The 16,344-nt window shown below is 42.0% G+C and overlaps 1 protein-coding gene across 1 annotated transcript in view; it reads left to right on the top strand.

Annotated features, from left to right (window-relative positions):
- MARCHF4 (membrane associated ring-CH-type finger 4) overlaps window positions 1-16,344 on the top strand; it is a 111,749-nt gene that overhangs the window by 46,067 nt on the left and 49,338 nt on the right. The gene's annotated exons all lie outside the window — the stretch shown is intronic.

The following is a 16,344-nucleotide window of genomic DNA, read 5'->3' as shown; positions in this document are numbered from 1 at the left end:
TGGCTAACATGGTGAAACCCCGTCTCTACTAAAAAAAAAAAAAAAAAAAAAATTAGCCGGGCATAGTGGCGGACTCCTGTAGTCCCAACTACTCAGGAGGCTGAGGCAGGAGAATGGCGTGAACCCAGGAGGCGGAGCTTCCAGTGAACCAAGATCAGGCCAGGGCACTCCAGCCTGGTAGACAAAGCGAGACTCCGTCTCAAAAAAAAAAAAAAAAAAGATGAGGGGAAAAAAAGAAAAAATAGAATCTGCATGCTGGAGCGGGGGGTGAGGGTGTGAAGATTTTTCATGGATAGGTTATATATTGTAATATAATTCAGCATTTGGAAAACAAAAAATTTTAGAATATAGGCAATAGAAAGGGCTTTTATCAAAAAGAGGCATGGATTTGTCAAAACGTATTGAACTATCCAGTTAAAATCTGTGAATTTCACTGTATGTAAATTATATCTCAATTTAAAAAAAATACAAAGTGAAAATAAAATTTAAAAAAAGAGGCAGGAAGTAAAGTCTCATTCTAACCTGTACCAGGCACTTAGTATATGCCAAACACTGTGACTTACATGGATTAATTGGATTATTTTATCCTCACAGTACCCTATAGGGTAGATACTATTATTATCTCCATTTTACCAAGTGCTGAAACTGAAGTTCAAGGTGATAAAATTATATACAAACCTCTCCAACTGGTGTCTGAAAGAACCGTATCTTGCATTTCAGATTGAAGGACTCCAGGGCCCAGATTCTTACCCACTCATTTGGATGATTGCAAAAAAGGAGAAAATTAATTACTATGAGCTTAAGGAGGTTGAGAGAATGTAAATATAACTTACTAGGGTATCAGTTTGAACATCTAATGAGGAACACACTTTGCTTATTCAATATTAGGTACATGCATTCAGAAAACCCAAGCCACTCAGAGAATTACCATTGGATTCTTATGGGCAAGGTGATCAAACTCCATACAAGAGGAAAAAGGTTCTTCTGAGGCATTAGTTGCTTCTTTCCAAGAAAAATTACAACTTTCTTGGCCTTAATAGTAAATAGCTTTGTTTTCTGACAGGACATCTTATGGTATAATGTTTCCTTCTTCAACAAAATGCACTCTGAGCCACCCAGCCGGGTCATCTGTGTATCTCGAGACCAGTTCTTTTATTTATTTATTTAATTATTTTATTATTTTATTCTTTTTGAGACAGAGTCTCGCTCTGTCGCCCAGGTGACAGGAATGCGATGGCACGATCTTGGCTCACTGCAACTTTCGCCTCCTGGGTTCAAACGATTCTCCCGCCTCAGTCTCCTGAGTAGCTGGGACTACAGGCAACCACCACTGCACCTGGCTAATTTTTGTGTTTTTAGTAGAGATGGGGTTTCGCTATGTCGGCCATGCTGGTTTCGAACTCCTGACCTCAGGTGATCTGCCCGCTTCGGCCTCCCAAAGTGTTGGGATTACAGGCATGAGCCACCATGCCTGGCCGAGACCAGTTCTTAATCTGATAATCTGATGACTGCTAAGACCCTCCACAGCAAAAGTGTGTATGCACACATATATGCAAAATAATACTATAATTTCAGGAGGTTCAGAGGTCCCCTGAAGGTCACTGATGGACCCCCTAGTTAATAACATTTGCTGTAAACCAGGATTGAGCCAGATTCCAGGGATAACCAAGCCAGCCTTCAAATTCTCTGATTATTCCAAGCAACTTATCACCAGTAGGCCAATCGTTTGGTTTTAGTTTTCTTCTTTCCTAATGACTTGAGGTCCACGTCTTGCTTTTTCATTATCTCCTGGTAAGTTGGTCCTGGTAAACACATTTTAGGAGATGATGCCTTTGTTGTTTCTCATTCTTGTTACCCACCTTGGACTTCTGTAGACATCTTTGGCAATTCACATTTATTCACCAGGACACACACACATACACACACACACGCACACCCTTAAGTATCCCTCATTGTGCACAATGCTTGCGGTCAATTTAATCCTCATTTCACAGCCATTTCAGTCACAGCAACTTGTAAAACAAAGGTCTATTCACAGGCCCACCATGTGTGGATGTTCAGGTTGTTCACTGGACGAGAGTAGCTGGTTTGGGTTGGAGGAGCTAGTCACTGCAATAGAAATTGGGCCCACGCTGTCCTCCTCAAGCTAGATGCCCAAGGCTGGTTCTTCCTGGAGGAATGGGCATCTTTTTCTGAGTCATACAAATGCAGTACATGGGGCAATGGCAGTCCTGCCTGATTAGCAGTATCACCAAGAAGTCCAGAAGACTGACATATCAGAGGATAAAATACCAATGTCCCTATTCTGATTTTGTATCACCAGTCACCTTGTCTCTTCTTTCTTTTCAATGAACAAAACTTCCAGTGTTCCCAGGGCTACATTTGCTTGGAAGAAGGAGACCCGAAGGATCCTTGGCCTGTATTGCCCATCTCCATTTCACAAGATTCAGGTTTCTGCTATGGCAAGCTGAGAGGGAGAAAGGACAGAAGGGGTGGATGATTCCATTAGCATTTTCCCTCTTCTCTTTGCCGACTCAATTCCTAGCCATCATTCATATCTTGGCTCAAGCATCACTCCTTCAAGGACAGACAAATCCCCTCTTACAGCAACCACATTTCTCTCTTGCATTGAACTTACCACCATTGCAATTTCATGTTTTCTTAGATATTATGGATATACATATATTAATTGTATATATATCCATACACCTCAAAACGATGAGCTTCATGAGAGAGGGGGCCATTCTATTTGTATTTACCATTGCATTCCTATTGCCTGGCACATAGTCGGTGTCTAATTTAATATTTGTTTTACTGAATGAATGGATGGGAGGTAATTAGTCCAGATTGTGAGAAGTCTCGGAGTCTTGGTGAAAAGTTAAGACTTTCCTATAGACAGTAGGAAGCCTATTTTCTGGGCTAAAAGAACTTCTTGTCTCAGTCCAACGTTCTAGTTTTGAACTGTGTATTATAGCTCTGGCATTCCAACATCATTATTCTTCTTCACTCTTACTCAATTTCAGAGAAATTTTCTAAAATCTTACTTAAAGAAAAAGAGGCTACGACTCTACATCCTTATCTGCTCTGAGAGGCTGCATAATAGGGTAGTGGCTTAAAACGTGGACCTTGGAATTGGGTAGACCTTGGTTTTAAACCTGGGTTGCCCATTTGCTGGCTGTGTGATTTTAAGTAAATGATTTCATGCCTCGAAGCCTCAGTTACTTCAATCTGTAAATGGGGATAATAATATCTTCCCCAAAGGATTGAATGAGTTAAGCAATGGAAAATGCATATTAGAGAACCTGGCCTTTAGTAAGGACTCAATCAGTAGAAGTGTTTATTATTCACTAGACTGGATCCTCATAAGAGTGGCAGGGAATAAAGCACCCATAGGAACTGGGTCAAAAAGAGTTAATACATGGCATCCTCCTTTCTTATTTGCTTCTCAGAAAATATGGAAGGAAGAATACCTTAACAGCTGATATAGTTTATGGGTTTGTTTGATAATGAGTCCCTTATGCTCCCTAAATATATCTTTGTGTCTTACAGTAATCCTAGTTCTGTGGCAGATTTTTTACTTTCCCTTTGACACCACCCATCACACTGGGGAGAGGAAGAAAAACTCAACCAAAGCATTGACTAATGATTCAGCTTCTAAACTCACAGAAGCATCCAGATTGGAGGAGCATGTCAAGGACCAGCCAGGAAACAAGTGAAGGCTCTGGTGAGGAATGTGGCTTTCTAGATGACCATGGCAAGTGCTCTTTGTGAGCGTAGGCCAAGCAGTTGGGGGTATTAGTTCCATTATTCTGAGAGTAGTGAGCCTGGGAAGGTTGGCATCTCAGTCCTTGCAGAAGGAGGCAGTGTGGGTGATGGGCTGGGGACTTAAATCCCCGCATCTGGTGTAGACTTCCTTATTCAATCCTGTTTCTCCCATTACCAGTTTCAGCAGAAAGTCCACAGCCTGAAGTCAAAGAAGAGGCTTATTATGTTTCCCAAGAGACCAGTAAAAGTTCTATAGCTTCTTTGCTCAAAATCATAGTGTTTCTTTAGTTATCAAACTCTCTATAGGGCATGAATAATTTGAAAATTGCAAAACTCTAAGAATGAGGTAAAGAAACTAGAATTATATTGGCCTGCTTCAGGTAGGGCCTGGAGAGCTTCTTCTTCTCTTGCTCTAGACAGAACATGTAACCCATCTCAAGAGGTTCATTTCATTGATTCCACAAGCATTTATGAGTGTCTTGCACTGGATACACTGGAATTGCACTGGGTACAATTCCAAGCACTGGGGATATAGAAGCACCCCCTACCTATTGCCTCTGTGGTGGTAGATTTGTGTTTTTTGTTTTTTTGTTTTTGTTTTTTGTTTTTAGATGGAGTCTCACTCTATTGCCCAGGCTGGAGTGCAGTGGCATGATTTCGGCTCACTGCAACCTCTGCTTCTTGGGTTTAAGCAATTCTCCTGCCTCATCCTCCCGAATAGCTGGGATTACAGGCACCTGCCACCATGCCGGGCTAACTTTTGTATTTTTAGTAGAAATAGCGTTTCATCGTTTTGGCCAGGCTGGTTTTGAACTCCTGACTTCGAGTAATCCACCTGCCTCAGCCCCACCAAAGTGCTGGGATTACAGATGTGAGCCACTGCACCTGGCGGGTACATTTGTTTTCAGGTAAACGTATTTCATATTCCAGAAGTATTGCAGCAATCACAAATTTTTTTTTTTTTTTTTTTGGAAAAAAAGAAAAGAAAATCCATAATCCTACCTTCCCTACATAGACTGCTTTCATTTTTGTGTGTCCCTTTTCTGAAATCTTTGTCTTTAAAATCCCTAAAGAAGTAGCTTTGATGATTTTTTCCTTAGTCACATCATTAAAGTTTGAGGGTAGGGAAAATCTCTTCAGCTGTAAGAGCTTTCTGTATGTTAACCCAAAGTCCCACCATGAGAGCAAGGCCCTGGGCAGTGGAGCCCCTGGCACCTCTCTGATTTCATTTCCTGCCATTCTCCTCATTCATGGCAGCCCCTTTTCTCACATCAGCCTGCTCCTACCTCAGGGCCTGTGAACTTGCCTTCCTCTGTCTGGTCTTCCCTCTGATATTCACACAGTTCACTCCCTCACTTCCTTCCAGTCTCTGCTCAAATTTCATCACCTAAGGCTTTCCCTGAACCCCTCTGGTACTTTCTACTGCTCTCCATCCCTTTATCGAGATTTAATTATCTTCATAGCACATATGACCCCCTCCCATACATATTTTGAAAGTACTTGTTTATTAAAGTCTGTCTTGTTCTGCTGGAATGAGACCCCTGAGAGCAAGGGCTTTGTCTGATCTGTTCACTGCTACATCCCTATCCCCTACGGCAGTTGGCTGGCCCGGGAGGGGCACTCATCTGCCCGCTCAAGGATGCTTTCTGCTTCAGCTCCCTTTCCCTTACGTTTTGCTCAACAGAGGTGGTGAGGAACTGCCTGCTTCCCTTGCTGTAACATTCATTTAAGGATGACCCGTGCCAAGGTAAGGAAAACTTAGATCGAGGCACCAACCCGCAGAACCTTGAGAGTAAAGACATGAAGGCCACTCCGTTTTCTGCTGATGACTCGAATCGAGCTTCCTGCTGTAAGAAGGAAAGATTCTGCAATGAGCAATATGCTTTCATTTCCACAGCTTGTATCTAAGGTCAGCCTTGGAAGAGCTTGTTGCATTTGCTTGGAAGAACTCTTGTTTTCCTAGTAATCTTAACACCTACTCCCTTTACCGTCTCAGTGTCAGACAGCTGGCACAATGGCTGAGATCTTTCTATTATCCTCCATCAGCACAAACTGTCCTGGAATTGCAGAATTCTCTGGATAGTCAATGTGTCCACTGGTTACTCTTCCATTCATATCCTTCACGCCATCACCACACGACCCAGTCATATGCTTTCTCTACTTTACCTGCTTATAGAGAGGTATTAAAAAAGCTTGCTTTAAAAGGATTAGGGGCCGGTCATGGTGGCTGATGCCTATAATCCCAGTACTTTAGGAGGCTGAGGTGGGTAGATCACTTGAGGTCAGGAGTTCAAGACCAGCCTGACCAACATGGCGAATTCCCCATCTCTACTAAAAATACAAAAATTAGCCGGGCATGGTGGCTTGTACTTGTAATCTCAGCTACTTGGGAGGCTGAGACATGAGGATCGTTTGAACCCAGGAGGTGGAAGGTTGCAGTGAGCCAAGATCACACCACTGCATCCAGCCTGGGCAACAGAGCAACACCCTGTTTCTAAAAAAACGAAAAAGGATTAGGAAGCTGATATTGCACATGGGCACCCAAACTGGCTCCTCATGGGAGGAGAGGGGTTTAGTTGGATTTATTGTTTTAGAGCCCAACCTTCCTGCTGCATTTCCCTGACAAGATATGATAAAAGCTAAATACACACAAAAATATTCCCATTACCCCAGACACTTCTATGAGATAAGAAAATAGCACTACCAACCAATGGCTCTGCCATAAGATAATTGTCCAGCAATGTATCACTGGAGAGCAGGTCCTCTATAAAGACGCCAATGAAAGAGTATGGCTTTGGGGGGTGGGGGACACTCATATCAGGCTTGGACTTGACAGGTTCAGAAGCCCCTTCCAGACTAGCTTGGGCTGAAGAGGTTAGAAGGTTGGAGAGTGCTCATCTTTTTCCTCACTTGCAGGCAGTCCCCCTCTCCCACCTCATCCCATGCTGGTCACACTTAGATTCCTCAGATGTCCCTAGCCAGTCCTATTGAGCAAAATGTAAGGAATTCTCCCTTGGAGTCCTCTGATGTGCCCAGCGACTAGTCTCTCCTCATCCCTTACGCCAGGATTCTCAAAGTGAAGAGCACAGATCACCTGCTTCTGAATGACCTGGGGTGCCTTTTGCAAAATGCAGATTTCTGGACAACACCTTGGACCTGCAGAATCAGAAGTTCTGGGGGTGGGGCAAGAGGTACATAGCAACTTAGGAACTTCTGTCTCAGTGTTCAGTTTTTACTTAGTACCTTGACACTACTCTTAGTTCCTGGCTCTACTGTTATAATTTTGGGATTTGGGAGTGTGTCTATTTTTTTGTGTCTCTGTTCTTCTAACCCTGTCCCTGCACCCCTTTCCCACCTCCCATTTCCCAGGACTGTGGGCCTATTTCATTTATTCAAGAATGAAATTTCCTTCTTCCACTATGCAATACCCCTTTCTAGAAATTTGCCTTTCATCTCTTTCCTTGAATCAGAGAGCTGCCCTGTTTTTGCAAGATTTTGCAGTCTTCGGCAATTTTCCTGCATGTTCAGGAGGGACTAGGAGGAAGATAGGGCCTCTGTTTTAGAAAGGGGCGTGAGCAGGCAGGGACCCCACGGCAGGAAGCACAGTTGAGAATGTTCTCAGCAGGAAGGCTGCTCTCCGGGAAGCACGGAGAGCTGTCAGGACAAGTGACCTTTCTAATCACGCCTGACATTTCACAGCCTTGAAGGCGGAAGGACTGCCCTTATTCCGGAGGTTCAGTGTCGCGCTGTGTCACCCGCAGACACCTGCGTCTGAGCTGTGGTGACTTGGCCTCCAACTGGGCGATGAATCAGAGCAGCAAAGGGCTTTGTTTCCCGGGAAAAGAAAAAACATTGAGCAGAGGGCTTATGTGGATGGTGACTGTGTCTAAACCAGGGATAGAAAGGCCCCGGTGGAGGATGTCGCCTCCCTTAGGGATTAGCCCTGCTCTGGAGGGCTCCAGTGATGCGGATCAAACAGACCCGCTCCCAGGAAGTGAAACAGACAGGATCCTCTTCCAGTTCCTTCTGGCCTAAGGCGACTGGGATGACTCACTTTTTACCCATCTCAATAAGAAAACAGCTTAATTTTTTCTTAGTATAAACAGTAATGCACACTCATTCTAAAAAGGTCATAAAAGTCACATGTAATCTCATCGCTTAAAGAAATCCATTGTTAACATTTTAAGGACATTTCTATGTATATATACAGTATTTTAAAACAAAATACAGTCCTATCGAAGGTGCTGTTTTGTAAGCTGCACTTTTCTATTCAACATCTTGAAGACATTTTCATGTCAGTAAAATATAAATTTAACAAAATTCTTCTTAACAATTTCACTGTATTCCATTGTATGAATATAGTCTCCTGAGGTTGTCTCTGATTTTAAATCATAATAGAATATAGTGTAATGAATATCCCGACAGTTAAATTTTTCTGCAGAACTGAGAGTGCTTCCTCACAACAAATTCCTAGCAGCAGACTTGCTGAGTTGAAGAATATGTGTATTTTTAAGGCCTTTACTCTCTGTTTTCTAGAAAGATTATACCAATGTACATTCCCACAGACTAGCAGAGAGTAGAATACTTGCTTCTCCATGTAGAAGCAAGAGTAGAATACTTGCTCTCCTTGATTCTGTGAATTACCATTATTTTAAATCTCTGCCACTCTCAGGAGTAAAAAATAGGATGTCGTTATCGTTTTAAGGTTTATGTCTCTATTTACTAGAGTTAAGATTTCCAATGTTTATTGATTATTCGTGTTTCTTGTTTTGTGAATTTGCTTGACCTTTTTTCCCCTCTTTGGGAGTATTAACTTTTCTGACATTTAGTTTTAAGTACTTTCAATCTAGTAAGGACAATACTATATTGACATTCAAGTTATAACGATTTTTACCAGTTTACCATTTGTCTTTAACTTTATGTGGTCTCTGCCATGAAAGAATTTAAAAATTCTGATGTGATCTGACTACTGTGGCTCCAGCTTATTTTGGAATCACATTTAGAAAGGGCTTCTCTGTTCCATGGTTGTAAAAATATTTATCTGTGTTTTCTTTCTAGCTCTGTCCCCTCTCATGGTCTTCTTACGACTTGCCCTCTCTGCCTGGAATGATCTTCCTTTACTCTTCAACCAAGTGGCCCCTTTTCATTCCTCAAATCTCAAATTAAATACCATCTGCTTAGAGAAGTCTTTCCTGGTTATACAACCTAAAGGAGGTTTCCCTAACCCTGGTCTTCTTTCTCTTAGCATCCTATTATTTTCCTTTTTAACTTTTATCAATACTTGTAGTTATAGGCCAAGCATGGTGGCTCTTGCCTATAACCCCAGCACTTTGGCAGGCTGAGGAGATTGGATCACTTGAGGCCAGGAGTTCAGGACCAGCCTGGCTAACATGGTGAAAACCCATCTCTACCAAAAATACAAAAATTAGCTGGGCATGATGGTGTGTGCCTGTAATCCCAGCTACTCAGGAGACTGAGGTGGGAGAATTGCTTGAACCCTGGAGGCAGAAGTTGCAGTGAGCTGAGATTGCGCCACTGCACTCCAGCTTGGGCGATGGAGTGAGACTGTCTCCAAAAAAAAAAAAAAAAAAGAATTGTAGTTACATCATTTGTCTACTTATTTAATATGTGCACCCCTAACTAGATTGTAAACTCTGTGGAGGGCAGAAACCGTATCTGTTTTGCATTTTAAGAACCTAACCTAGCAACTGGTACACAGTAGACGTACAAGAGACATTTGTTAAAAGTCATTGCATGCTAAATCCATCTAGAATTTATTCTGATATAGGGGTAAACTAGAGATCTAATTTAAGTTTTCCAAACAGTGTCTTGTGATTATAACACACAACTACAATGCAGACTAGCTGTCTTATAATCCCCTTTCACCGGCACCAAGAAATGAGACCTAGGATGCAAGAGGGAAATAGGATCAATGGCTCTTGTTATTGCAGTTCTCCAGCCCCACCGTCTCTTCTCTCTGCAGCGACTTCCCTTTCTCCATTATTGCCTTAGCCCTAAGTGCTTCCCATAATGCTTATTTCAGGGCTTAGCCTAGAGTGGATCCTTAATTAATGGTATTTACTGGCTGGCTCAAATCATTTAAATGGCAGGAGAATCAGATATCTTTGATGTGTTTCATACAATATTCACGTCAGCTTTTGAAAGCCCTGAAAAATCTATGCTCCCTTCACAATCCTGAGAAAGTAGATCTCTCTACACCCTTTCCTTATCTAGGGATCATGTCTAATAGTTGTGAACAAGGATGAAAGAGATGGAGAGCTGTCAGAGACAGAAAGAGGAAGATAGGGACACTTGCTTACATGTGATTGTAAAGTTTCAAGTGCCACCTCATGTTACATGCCATTTGCTCCTTCAAAACTGACCTGTGAAGTAGGTATGGGAGCTTTACAATCAGGTCTAGGGAAGCCATAACTTTTAGTCTTTAGAATTTAATATCAGTATTTTTTTCTAATTTATGAAAGTAACACACTAGGAATAAAATAGTAAAAGACCAATTTTTCTCCATTTAAAATCTGTTTTAATGAACTAAAAATGTTCAACTTTACTAATAATCAAAGGAATGCAACTTAAAAGAGAAATTAGATGCCATTTGCCTCTAAAATCAATGGAAGTCACATAGAGGAACCAAATTTATTCAATTTAAAAATTGTTTTATCAACATAGATCAATGGAACAGAATAGAGAACCCAGAAAAAAAGCCACATACCTACAACAAATTGATCTTTCACAAAGCTGACACAAATAAACAATGGGGAAAGGACACCCTATTCAGTAAATGGTGCTGGGATAACTGGCTAACCGGGTGCAGAAGAATGAAACAGGACCCCTCTCTCTCACCACACACAAAAATTAACTCAAGGTGGATTAAAGACTAAATGTAAGACCTGAAACTATAAAAATCCTAGAAGAAAGCCAAGAAAAAACTCCCTGGACATTGGTCTAGGCAGAGAATTTACAATGAAGATCCCAAAAGCAAATGCAACAAAACCAAAAATATACAAATGGGACTTAGTTAAATCAAAAAAGCTCTGCACAGCAAAAGAAAATAATAAATAGAGTAAACAGGCAACCTATAGAATGGGAGAAAATCATTTCAAATTATGCCTCTGACAAATGACTAATATTCAGAACCTACAAGGAATTCAAACAACTCAACAAGAAACAACTCCATTAAAAACTGTGCAAAGGACATGAATAATGATTTCTCAAAAGAAGACATCCAAGCAGCTAACAAACACATGAAAAAATGCTCAACATCATGAACCATCAAAGGAATGGAAATTAAAACCACAATGAGATATCATATAATACTAGTCAGAATGGCTATTATTAAAAAATCAGAAAACAACCGATGGCATGGATATGGAGAAAAGGGAATGCTTATACACTGTTGGTGAGAATATAAGTTAGTTCAACCTCCACACTGTGTATCTACCCAAAGGAAAATAAATCATTATGTTTAAAAAAAGGCACTTGTACTTGTTTGTTCATCACAGCGCTATTCACAATGTCAGAGTCATAGAACCAACCTAAGTGACCATCAGCAGCTGACTGCATAAAGAAAATGTGGTATATATACACCTTGGAATACTACACAGCCATAAAAAGAATGAAATCATGTTCTTTGTAGCAACATGGATGAAGCTGGAAGCCATTATCCCAAGTAAAGGAACCCAGACACAGAAAACAACATGTTCTCAATTATAAATGGGAGCTAAACAATGGGCACATATGGACATAAAGGTGGAAATAATAAGCACTGGGGACTCCAGAAGGTGGGTAAGGGTTGAAAAATTATCTAATGGACACAATGTTCACTATTTGGGAAACACATATGCTGGAAACTCAATCCCCACCAGTACACAATATACCATGTAACAAACATGCATATGTACTCTTGAATCTAAGTTAAAGTAAAATTTAATAAAAAATTATTTCATCAAACCTAAAAACAAATCAACCTTATAAATAACCAATGGATACAACTTAAAACAGCAATTACATACCATTTACTCCTAATACATTGATTACAATATAAAAATTATAATGCCTAATCCTGAGCAGAAAGTGATCAGACAAGTGCTTCATACACTATGGATGGGAGGATAAATGGCTAAGTCATTTCTGGGATGGAATTTGCTAAGAAGATGCAAGAACCTTACAAAAGTCCTTATTCTTGTGCAAGCCCATGGTCTGGTAATTTAAAATAAGAAAAAAAAAGTTCTTACCCTACAATTTCTAATCTTATTTCTATAAATCTTTACTAAAAATGTTTAAACTGCAGTTGTTTATTAAAGCAAAAATGTCAGAAAACCTAAGTGTTTAACAATAAAGACATGATTTACAGCCTAGGGCAGTGACTCACGCCTGTAATTCCAGCACTTTGGGAGGCCAAAGCAGGTGGGTCACTTGAGGCCAGGAGTTTGAGACCAGCCTGCCCAACATGGTGAAGCCCCATCTCTACTAAAATACAAAAAGTAGGCAGGTGTGGTGATGCACGCCTGTAATTCCAGCTACTCGGGAGGCTGAGGCAGGAGAATCACTTGAACTTGGGAGGCGGAGGTTGCAGTGAGCCGAGATGGTGCCACGGCACTCCAGCCTGGATGACAGAGTGAGACTCTGACAGAGTGAGACTGCCCCCCGCACCCCCTCAAAAAAGACATGATTTAAAAATTCAGGCATGGACTATTATGGAGCCATCACCAGTATTTCCATGAATTACTTAATGGCATGGGATATGCTCCTGAATCTAGTAAGTATTCAGAATTTGATTCTAAAGTTTATTTGAAAATTATGTTTATATTTGTATAGAGAAAAGATTAGAGGAGAGATAATAAGGTGTTAGCAGTGCTTATCTCTAGATGGTAGGACTGTAGGTAATATTTGGTTTCCTTCTTAATATATTTGACTTCTTTATAATCCAATATATTGCTATTTAATTTAAAATAATCCTCCCCCACTCCTTCCCATCACTTGCTGATGTTAATGCGGTCCTAGTCTATCCTCACTGAAGTCTGGGATCCAGGAAAGGGGAGTTAGAGACGTCCCATACTCCTATTTTGTCAGCCTAACACCTGTCTTGTGCGGGATGAAGTCCTGAATGCCGCATGCCCCCAGAAGTGGATTAATAAAAAGGTGACTGTATGAAGAGACTTAAAATCATGTGACATGAAGAGTAGCTGGAATACATGGCAGGACCAGGAAGCCAGACTGGCTGCCCACCAGTACTTTGAAGGTTATCATGCAGCAGAGAGCAAGCTTACCCTGCATCACCCCAGAAGAGAGGGCCAGTGGCTGGAAATAACAGACAACTAGATTTTGATTCATTTTAAGAAAGAACTGCCTGGGTGTGGTGGCTCACACCTGTAATCTTAACACTTTCAGAGGCTGAGGCAGGAGGATCGCTTGAGCCCAGGAGTTCAAGGCCAATCCAGGCAACATAAGGAGAATGTCTATACAAATAATTTAGAAAAATTAGCCAGGCATGGTGTCATGTACCTGTAGTCCCAGCTACTCGGGAGGCTGAGGTGGGAGGACTGCTTGAGCCCAGAAGGTTGAGGCTGTGGTGAGCCATGATCATGCCACTGCACTCCAGCCTGAGCGACAGAGTGAGACCCTACCTCAAAAAAAGAAAAGAAAAGAAGGAACTATCTAATGATTAATACTGCCCCAAAGTGAAAGAGCAGCCTCAGCAAGGATGGAGACTCATCACTGGGGTCAAGGCTAGGTGACCACTTGGTAGCAAAGTCAAGAGGGGCCTGGCACCATTTGAGTGATTGCACTGGGTAGGTGCCCTCCAGGGTCTCATCTAGGCCAATGGCTCTATACTTTGCCTATCATAAAATGGGAAGTATAATCCTAGAGATATTACTTTATCACCGTCCCCTCTTCCTGCCAGCTCCTCAGTTTCAAGTCATAAGGCACCAAAGCCATTCTAGATAGGTGGTGTGTGTTTGTGGCTAGGATAGGACTGGGCTTCGGAATCAGGGAAATGGAGTTATATCAGTTAGAGCTCTTTTGGTTGCAAGGGGCAGAAAGCCAAGTGGAACTACATCATGCAAAAAAAAAAAAAAAAAGGCATTATACAAAAACAGGGAAGCTAAAGTGAATGGCTGCAGTATGGTTACAGCCGAGGCCTCTCTTTCTATTTTCATCCTTTGGTCTGTGTAGCTGGGTCTAGCTCAGGTCTCTTCATGTGGAAGCAAGATGGTTTCCAAGTTTATCTTGTACTTATAGCTCATAAACTCAGCTCAGACTAAAATAGTTTTTTTTTTTCCAATAAAGCTTAAGTAAAATCCCTGGGAAGCCCTCCTCAGATGGTTTGGGTCATGTAACCCATTCCTAAACCAGTCGCTGTGTCCCAGGGTAGGAGTCTTCTGATTAGTTAGGCTGGGGTTATATGTACACCCTAGGAACTTGGGTGTGGTAGGTGCAATTTAGCTTCACGTGGACCACGTGAGTTGAACAGGATGAGCAAAGGAAAGTGTCCTATGTCCACTATAGGGAGATCGTGCCTGTGTTAAAAATATTTTGGAAAAAGAGTTATACCAGCTGCCATGGTAATCTATTTCATGTCCATACCATCTGGTAATTCTACCTCTCTTCTAGCTTGAATTTCTCCTGCTATAATTTTCACCTGTCTTATTCTGTTCCAGCTTCAGAGTAGATGCAGATCAAAAGCTCTCCCCTGAAAGACACACTGTGAGGATTAATTAGGTTTTCCAGAAACCATCTTTAAAATGTCATGAGATCTTCAGAACCAAATGCTTTGTGAAGACACATTGCCATTAGAATCAGTTCTCCAGTTTTTATGCTTATAGGGGATTGGTGGTTGGGGTGAAGATGGACCAAAAGGCAAGGAGATGGAAATCTATAACTAGTCCCAAGACTTCATTTTGACCATGATAACCATTCTCTTCCCTCTCCAAATACTTTGCTTCTGCAGTTCACAAGGAGCAAACATGAAAATCATGAATAGGTTTGAATATCCACACCATTCTTTGAAAAAAATAGGAAAAAAATGGGAACAGGGGACCAGGAGTTGCTAAGCAGGTTGTATAATTAGAATCAAACCAGGATCGGCCCCTGGAGGATTCACAGCTGGCTATGGCAGTGGCTTTCTATTTTTAGCTCAGGTTAATGAGCTATGAATGATATATAACTGTCTAGGCAGCACGCATACATCATAGTCTGGGCTCCTATAACAGTTTGCAAGATCTCTTTCTGAGGACTCTCAGGGGCAAATGCTGGGAAGCACAAGTAAGTTAGTGGGAGGATCACAACTCCAGAAGCAGAGTGCAGGCCTGGCTCACAAGCCACACCTTAGGCAGTACCAGGCACACTGTAGGGCTCTTCTGTGCCGTCTGCCTATATGGATTGCACAGTCCTATCTTCAGCGTTCAGCGTGGGTGATACAGGAAACAGATTCTAGGGAGTAGGGCCTGGAGTCCAGGATAGAGCTCCATGTGCCTGACTTTTTTCTTTTCTTTTTCTGAGACAGGGTCTGGCTCTGTTGCCCAGGCTGTAGTGCAGTGGCATCATCATAGCTCACTGGAAACTCCGCCTCCTTGGCTTAAGCCATCCTCTGATCAGCTTCCCAAGTAGCTGGGACTACAGTTACACACCACTAACCCCAGCTAATTTTTGTATTTTTGGGGGTTACAGACGGGGCTTCACCATGTTACCCAGGACGCTCTCAAACTCCTGAGCTCAAGCGATCTGCCCGCCTCAGCCTCCCAAAGTGTTGGGATTACAGGCATGAACCACCGCACCCAGCCTTTTTGTCTTGTCTAAAGGCAAGTTGACATATTTTCCGCAACTTTGAGGTTTTTTTGGTTTTTGTTTTCTTGAGATAGGGTCTCTCTTTGTCACTCAGGCTGGAGTGCAGTGGCTTAATCATAGCTCACTGCAGCCTGGAACTCCTGGGCTCAAGCAATCCTCCCATGTTAGCCTTCCGGACAGCTGGGACTATAGATGCATGCCACCATGACTAGCTAAGTTTTTAGATTAAAAAAAATTTTTTTTGTAGAGTTAGGGTCTTGCCATGTTGCCCAGGCTAGTCTCAAAATCCTGGTCTCAAGCAGTGCTCCCACCTCAGCACCTAGGCATCAATAAGTATTTCATGAACGAATGAATGAATGAATACATGGAAATGTGATCCTTTTCCCTTACCCTGCTCAACAAGTGGTTTCAACCTGTTTTCAGTAGAGCTATCACGGGGGCCTCCACGTGCTCCGGGGAGAAGCCAAGTGGGCAGGGCTCGGGAAGCTGCCTATGTCGATGGCGATAAACAGCTCCCCTTTTATTTGTTTTTTATATTGGCATTTCTTCATAGGATACCTTTGGAGAAAAGATTCCAGTTCCAAAAAAAAAAAAGTAGGCTTGAAAATCGCTTCCCTAGACCTTACCCCTCCCACCAATTACCCCTTGCTCATTCCCATTTTTCTTCCTTCTTCCTTCCTCACAGAAACTTCCACAGAGCTAATGCCTAGCAAGGGTTTAAAAATAGAAACCCCTCTCCCTCCCTCTCTTCCTCCATTTCCTTTCCTTCCCACCCCC

Source organism: Papio anubis, chromosome 10, assembly GCF_008728515.1.
Source record: "Papio anubis isolate 15944 chromosome 10, Panubis1.0, whole genome shotgun sequence".
Classification (NCBI taxonomy): domain Eukaryota; kingdom Metazoa; phylum Chordata; class Mammalia; order Primates; family Cercopithecidae; genus Papio; species Papio anubis.
Note: the sequence above shows the minus strand (reverse complement) of the source record. Positions and strands in the feature narration are given on the sequence as shown.